The sequence below is a fragment of the Fistularia commersonii genome, unplaced genomic scaffold (assembly GCF_037954325.1).
Source record: "Fistularia commersonii isolate RoL2024-O1a breed Wild unplaced genomic scaffold, RoL_Fcom_v1.0 HiC_scaffold_58, whole genome shotgun sequence".
NCBI classification, from domain to species: Eukaryota; Metazoa; Chordata; class Actinopteri; order Syngnathiformes; family Fistulariidae; genus Fistularia; species Fistularia commersonii.
Genome location: NW_028234016.1, coordinates 127,501 through 135,000, shown reverse-complemented (window position 1 = coordinate 135,000; position 7,500 = coordinate 127,501).

Below are 7,500 nucleotides of genomic sequence, written 5' to 3'. Positions count from 1 at the left end.
GTGGGGGGGCATAAGCGCATTCGTGCTGTAAGTAATCAGAAGTTAATAGTGTTAACGGTTTGCGAGAAATTTTTAATGCTAGACAAAAAAAGAAAATTAAAAGGATATAATTAAATAAATAGATAGAAAAATAAAATTAAAAACGAAAAAAAAAAAATTGTGAGGGGAATATAACATGTAATTAAGTTGGCGGTTCACAGGGAATCTCAGACATCAAACTGTTTTTAATTGAACATAAATAGTACACCCAAATATACAAATGTACAAATAAACATAGCAAGTTAGAACTGAATGTCAATGAAACAACCAGGCATGAGGAAGCAACGGACATGAGGACATTTGTTCTGTATGTAATGAGAAGTTAATAGTGTTACAGGTTTGTGAGAAATTTACAGTGCTAGACAAAAAACGAAATTAAAAGGAAATAATTAGATAAATAGATAGACAAATGAAATTAAAACCAAAAAAAAAAAATGCAAGGGGAATACGACATGTAATTAAGTTGGCGATTCACAAGGAATCTCAGACATCAAACTGTATATTTTTTGTTGTTTATATATAAACATATATAAACAAACATATATTGTTTGTTGTTTATTTTTGGGATATATTGAGGAATATTTAATGGAAAGGAGTCACAATCGCTTTTTGACAATGTCGAAGTGTATACGTGGCTATAGAATTTAAAGTTTTCATTAGAAATTATAGCCTCATCTGTAATTTCCTTGTTGTTAAGACGGGCTTCCGCTTTGCTCCGCTCCTCCTCTCCTCCGCTCCTCCGCTCTTCCGCTCCGGGCCCTGGAACTCCCGATCCGCGGGACTTCGGTGAATGCCGGGCCAGTTTTTTGCTCTTCTGCTCTCCTCCCCTCCTCCGCTTCTTCGCTCCCCCGCTTTGGACCCTGGAACTCTTGAACAGGGCCGGGCTTCTGCCCTCCGCCTCTCCTCTGCTCATCCGCTCCAGGCCCTGGCACTCCCTGTGATCCAGTCATTCGCATGTGCGTGCCCGGAGGTCCGGGAGCTCCACTCAAACGTCCGGGGGGGGTAAGGGTAAGGGGTCCTGTCCCCACCCCTCGCCGCCTCTGAGAAGAGAAACATCTCCTCCACTCCTCCGCTCCTCCGCTGCGGAACCAGGTATTACCGATCCGCCGGACTCAGGCGAATTGCAGAAAGGGGTTTTGCCGTCCTCCGCTCCTCCGCTCCTCCGTTTCGGGCCCTGGAACTCCCGAACCGCTGGACACAAGCGAATCACGGTCCGGGCTTCTGCTCTCCTCCGCTCCTCACCTCATCCGCTCCAGGCCCTGGTACTCCGTGTCCGCGGGAACCCCCCCCAACCCACAAAAACAAACTCTCACACACACACAAACACACGCACACACACACACACACACACACACACACACACATACACAAGCATACACACACACAAACACACAAACACACAGAGACACACCTGAACTCATCATAGCTGTGCTAATAGCATTGGCCGAAACGTTTCCACAACCAAACCAACATTAGCTCATCCACTCATTCACATATGTGTGTGCCCAGAGGTCCGGGAGCTCCAGTCATAAGTCCGGGTGATCTATGTCCGGAGAAGGCTCACATTAGCCGCTCTAAGGGGTCCTGCTGCCCCCCAGCTTCCCGGCCTTTGAGAAGAGACACATAACTCCGCTCTTCCGCTTCTCCGCTATGGGCCCTGGTACTCCCGATCCTCCGAACTCAGGTGAATTGCGTGACGTGCTTCTGCTCTCCTATAAGCCCCTACACATTTCGAACACGGCTGTTATCACCCTGTTACTGCATTTCAATGACACCCATTTGCTTTCGATCTCAGTGTCTGCCACCGTACGGAAAAGCGGGGGGTGGGGGGTGGGGGGGCATAAGCGCATTCGTGCTGTAAGTAATCAGAAGTTAATAGTGTTAACGGTTTGCGAGAAATTTTTAATGCTAGACAAAAAAAAAAAATTAAAAGGATATAATTAAATAAATAGATAGAAAAATAAAATTAAAAACGAAAAAAAAAAAATTGTGAGGGGAATATAACATGTAATTAAGTTGGCGGTTCACAGGGAATCTCAGACATCAAACTGTTTTTAATTGAACATAAATAGTACACCCAAATATACAAATGTACAAATAAACATAGCAAGGTAGAACTGAATGTCAATGAAACAACCAGGCATGAGGAAGCAACGGACATGAGGACATTTGTTCTGTATGTAATGAGAAGTTAATAGTGTTACAGGTTTGTGAGAAATTTACAGTGCTAGACAAAAAACGAAATTAAAAGGAAATAATTAGATAAATAGATAGACAAATGAAATTAAAACCAAAAAAAAAAAATGCAAGGGGAATACGACATGTAATTAAGTTGGCGATTCACAAGGAATCTCAGACATCAAACTGTATATTTTTTGTTGTTTATATATAAACATATATAAACAATCATATATTGTTTGTTGTTTATTTTTGGGATATATTGAGGAATATTTAATGGAAAGGAGTCACAATCGCTTTTTGACAATGTCGAAGTGTATACGTGGCTATAGAATTTAAAGTTTTCATTAGAAATTATAGCCTCATCTGTAATTTCCTTGTTGTTAAGACGGGCTTAGCTTTGCTCCGCTCCTCCTCTCCTCCGCTCCTCCGCTCTTCCGCTCCGGGCCCTGGAACTCCCGATCCGCGGGACTTCGGTGAATTCCGGGCCAGTTTTTTGCTCTTCTGCTCTCCTCCCCTCCTCCGCTTCTTCGCTCCCCCGCTTTGGACCCTGGAACTCTTGAACAGGGCCGGGCTTCTGCCCTCCGCCTCTCCTCTGCTCATCCGCTCCAGGCCCTGGCACTCCCTGTGATCCAGTCATTCGCATGTGCGTGCCCGGAGGTCCGGGAGCTCCACTCAAACGTCCGGGGGGGATAAGGGTAAGGGGTCCTGCCCCCCCCCCCTCGCCGCCTCTGAGAAGAGAAACATCTCCTCCACTCCTCCGCTCATCCGCTGCGGAACCAGGTACTACCGATCCGCCGGACTCAGGCGAATTGCAGAAAGGGGTTTTGCTGTCCTCCGCTCCTCCGCTCCTCCGCTCCTCCGCTCCTCCGCTCCTCCGCTCCTCCGCTCCTCCGTTTCGGGCCCTGGAACTCCCGAACCGCTGGACACAAGCGAATCACGGTCCGGGCTTCTGCTCTCCTCCGCTCCTCACCTCATCCGCTCCAGGCCCTGGTACTCCGTGTCCGCGGGAACCCCCCCCAACCCACAAAAACAAACTCTCACACACACACAAACACACGCACACACACACACACACACACACACACACACAAACACACAAACACACACAGACACACCTGAACTCATCATCGCTGTGCTGATAGCATTGGCCGAAACGTATCCACAACCAAACCAACATTAGCTCATCCAGTCATTCACATATGTGTGTGCCCAGAGGTCCGGGAGCTCCAGTCATAACTCCGGGTGATCTCTGTCCGGAGTAGGCTCACCTTAGCCGGTCTAAGGGGTCCTGCTGCCCCCCAGCTTCCCCGCCTTTGAGAAGAGACACATAACTCCGCTCTTCCGCTTCTCCGCTATGGGCCCTGGTACTCCCGATCCTCCGAACTCAGGTGAATTGCGTGACGTGCTTCTGCTCTCCTATAAGCCCCTACACATTTCGAACACGGCTGTTATCACCCTGTTACTGCATTTCAATGACACCCATTTGCTTTCGATCTCAGTGTCTGCCACCGTACGGAAAAGCGGGGGGTGGGGGGTGGGGGGGCATAAGCGCATTCGTGCTGTAAGTAATCAGAAGTTAATAGTGTTAACGGTTTGCGAGAAATTTTTAATGCTAGACAAAAAAAGAAAATTAGAAGGATATAATTAAATAAATAGATAGAAAAATAAAATTAAAAACGAAAAAAAAAAAATTGTGAGGGGAATATAACATGTAATTAAGTTGGCGGTTCACAAGGAATCTCAGACATCAAACTGTTTTTAATTGAACATAAATAGTACACCCAAATATACAAATGTACAAATAAACATAGCAAGGTAGAACTGAATGTCAATGAAACAACCAGGGATGAGGAAGCAACGGACATCAGGACATTTGTTCTGTATGTAATGAGAAGTTAATAGTGTTACAGGTTTGTGAGAAATTTACAGTGCTAGACAAAAAAAGAAATTAAAAGGAAGTAATTAAATCAATAGATAGACAAATAAGAAATTAAAACGAAAAAAAAAAAAAAAAATTGCAAGGGGAATGTAACATGTAATCAAGTTGTTTTTTTTGTTTTTTTTTTTTTTTTTTTACCAAAAAAAAAAGGAACCTCGGACATGGGTAACTATATTTTTTTGTTTTCGGATTTTTCCATAAGTTTTAAGGATTTTTTTTTTTTTTTTTATATTTCAAAATCGTTTATGAAGACATTAAAATTTGGGGAGCATTTTTGCATTCTGTTCTTGTGAATGAAGAACTTGGCCAGGCCTAAAAGAACATTGACACAGAGTTCATCTGTTATGTTGCTTATAAGTAAACAGAATGTTATATCATCTTTTGAGAAGGAAACTGGTGACGATGGAATGAGAAGGAGAAAAAATATATGGTCAGTGGTTTCAATGTTGTCTTCACAAAATGTACAAATATTATCTTCAAAATTAAAGCGTACCCTCGATAATTCCTTAGATGGGTAGATGTCAGTCATAATTTTGAAGTGGGTCTCTTTTGCCTTAGGGGTATGGGTAGAGTCAGATACATAGTTCGCAGCGTGGCAATCGATTCCTCATCAAATTTATTTAAAATATCCTTTTTTTTTTTTTTGACGTCCAGGGAATAAGTTTCCTGTGAAACATTTCCTAATAAAGGAGTTGCCGCGCTTTCTGTCCACAATTGAGATTCCCTGGAGTGATAGTCACGAATGCGCTTATGCCCCCCCACCCCCCGCTTTTTCCGTACGGTGGCAGACACTGAGATCGAAAGCAAATGGGTGTCATTGAAAGCCATGTATCTGACTCTAAGCAGTTTAGATTCAATGTTCCTGGATTGATTTAACGTTTGGTCCTTGGATAGGAAAATGCTCAAGTATTTTATTTCTGATTTCATGGAAACATCGCTGATTTCCTTTAGTGGCGAGTCATGCAGCGCAAGAAGTTTGCATTTCTTTAAGTTTAATGACAATCCTGAAGCCTTGGAGAATGTTTTGGTTGTTTTCGGCACTTATTGGGACTTGATGTTCATTTTTCAAAACTAAGGTTGTGTCATCTGCCAGCAGGCTAATAACAATTTCAGTCCCCAGCACGTCTAACTTTTGGATATCGTTGCTCTTTTCAACATAAACGGCTAGCATTTCGGTAGCAATTATAAATAAATAGGGTGAGATGGGGCAACCTTGGGGGATTCCCACATCAACATGGAAGCTCGGAGTGGTGCCGCTTGGCAGGGTGACACAGCTATGAATATTCTCATAGAGCCCACGGATCACATTCCTGAATATTTAACCAAATCCAAAATGTTCGAGCGTTGCTATGATAAATGGATGTTCGACCGAGTCAAAGGCTTTAGAAAAGTCCAAGAAGGATATGCGGCCATTATCTTCAATGCGATACGCCTCTAAACCCATCGCTCGCCCCGACTCGGGGAATCCTAGAGCCTACTTGCACCCCCGCCCTAACTTAACTCCCTCACTCGTGGAGCTCCCTGAGCTCCACACATCCCGGAGCATCACGCCGACTCATTCACATTTGAATGATTGTCTTTATTTTATGTCCGCTAGATAGAGGCATCCGCACATGCGCATCAGTGGAGCTTCAGGCCGGCTGAGGCATGGACTGAAAATCATAAAGACATGTGTGATGAGCTAAAAGGAAGATAAGCATATTTTTATAATAAATGTAAGAAAGAGAGGGTAATGCAGCCTCAGGGCGGCACTGGCCCGTGTCTCTCCAAGCCTGCCTTTGGGGGGGGGGGGGGGGGGCACGGAGCAGTGTCTCCCTGTGCCGGTCCCAAGCCCGGATAAATGCAGAGGGTTGCGTCAGGAGGGGCATCCGGCGTAAAACGTTTGCCAAAACCAAACATGCGAGTCAACCATAACTATACCATACCGGATGGGTCGCGGACCGGGTTAACAACGACCGCCATTGGTACTGATGACCTACAGGGTACTAATGGAAATCGGGCTACTGTGGGTCGAAGAACAAGAAGAAGAAGAAGAGGAGGAGTGCGTGTTCGGAAGCAGAGAGAGAGGAGGAAAGGAAAGAGCCTGGGACTGAGAGTAGGGACTTTGAATATTGGGACTATGACAGGAAAAGGTAGAGAGTTGATGGACACGATGCAGAGAAGGAAGCTGGATATACTGTGTGTCCAGGAGACCAGGTGGAAGGGTAGTAAGGCTAGAAGCTTAGGAGCAGGCTTTAAGTTATACTATTATGGTGCTGACAAGAAGAGAAATGGAGTAGGAGTCATCTTGAAGGAGGAGTTTGTAAGGAACGTCCTAGAGGTGAAAAGAATGTCAGATAGACTTATGAGTCTGAAATTGGAAATTGAAGGTGTGATGCTCAGTGTTGTTAGTGGCTATGCGCCACAGGTGGGATGTGAACCTGAAGAGAAGGAGAAGTTCTGGAATGAGTTGGATGAAGTGATGCAGAATATTCCCAGAAATGAGAGAGTGGTAATTGGTGCAGACTTCAATGGACATGTTGGTGAAGGCAATAGAGGGGATGAAGAAGTGATGGGCAGATATGGTATCCAGGATAGGAATGCAGAGGGACAGATGGTGGTAGATTTTGCAAAAGGGATGGAAATGGGTGTAGTGAATACCTTTTTCCAGAAAAAACAGGAACATAGGGTAACTTATAAGAGCGGAGGTAGGAGCACGCAGGTAGACTACATCTTGTATAGACGAGGTAACCTGAAAGAGATCGGTGACTGCAAAGTAGTTGTAGGTGGGCGTGTAGCCAGACAGCATAGGATGGCGGTTTGTGCGACGACTCTGGTGACAAGGTAGATGACGAGGACAAAGGCAGAGCAGAGGACAAAGTGGTGGAAGCTGAAAAGGGAGGAGCGTTGCACGGTTTTCAGGGAGGAGTTGAGAAAGGGTCTGGGTGGTCAGGGTGAGCTGCCAGATGATTGGACAACAACAGCTAGTGTTATCAGGGAGACAGGTAGAAGAGTACTCGGTTTGTCATCTGGAAGGAAAGTTGATAAGGAGACTTGGTGGTGGAATGAGGAAGTGCAGGAGTATATACGGAGAAAGCGGTTAGCGAAGAAGAAGTGGGATACTGAGAGGACTGAAGAGAACAGAAAGCAGTTCAGGGAGATGCGGCGAAAGGTAAAGATGGCGGTAGCGAAGGCAAAACAAAGGGCGTATGATGACTTGTATGCTCAGTTGGATAGTAAGGAGGGTGAGAACGATCTATATAGGTTGGCGAAACAGAGAGATAAAGATGGAAAGGATGTACAACAGGTCCGGGTGATTAAGGACGGAGAGGGAAATGTATTGACACATCTTAGAAGAGTGA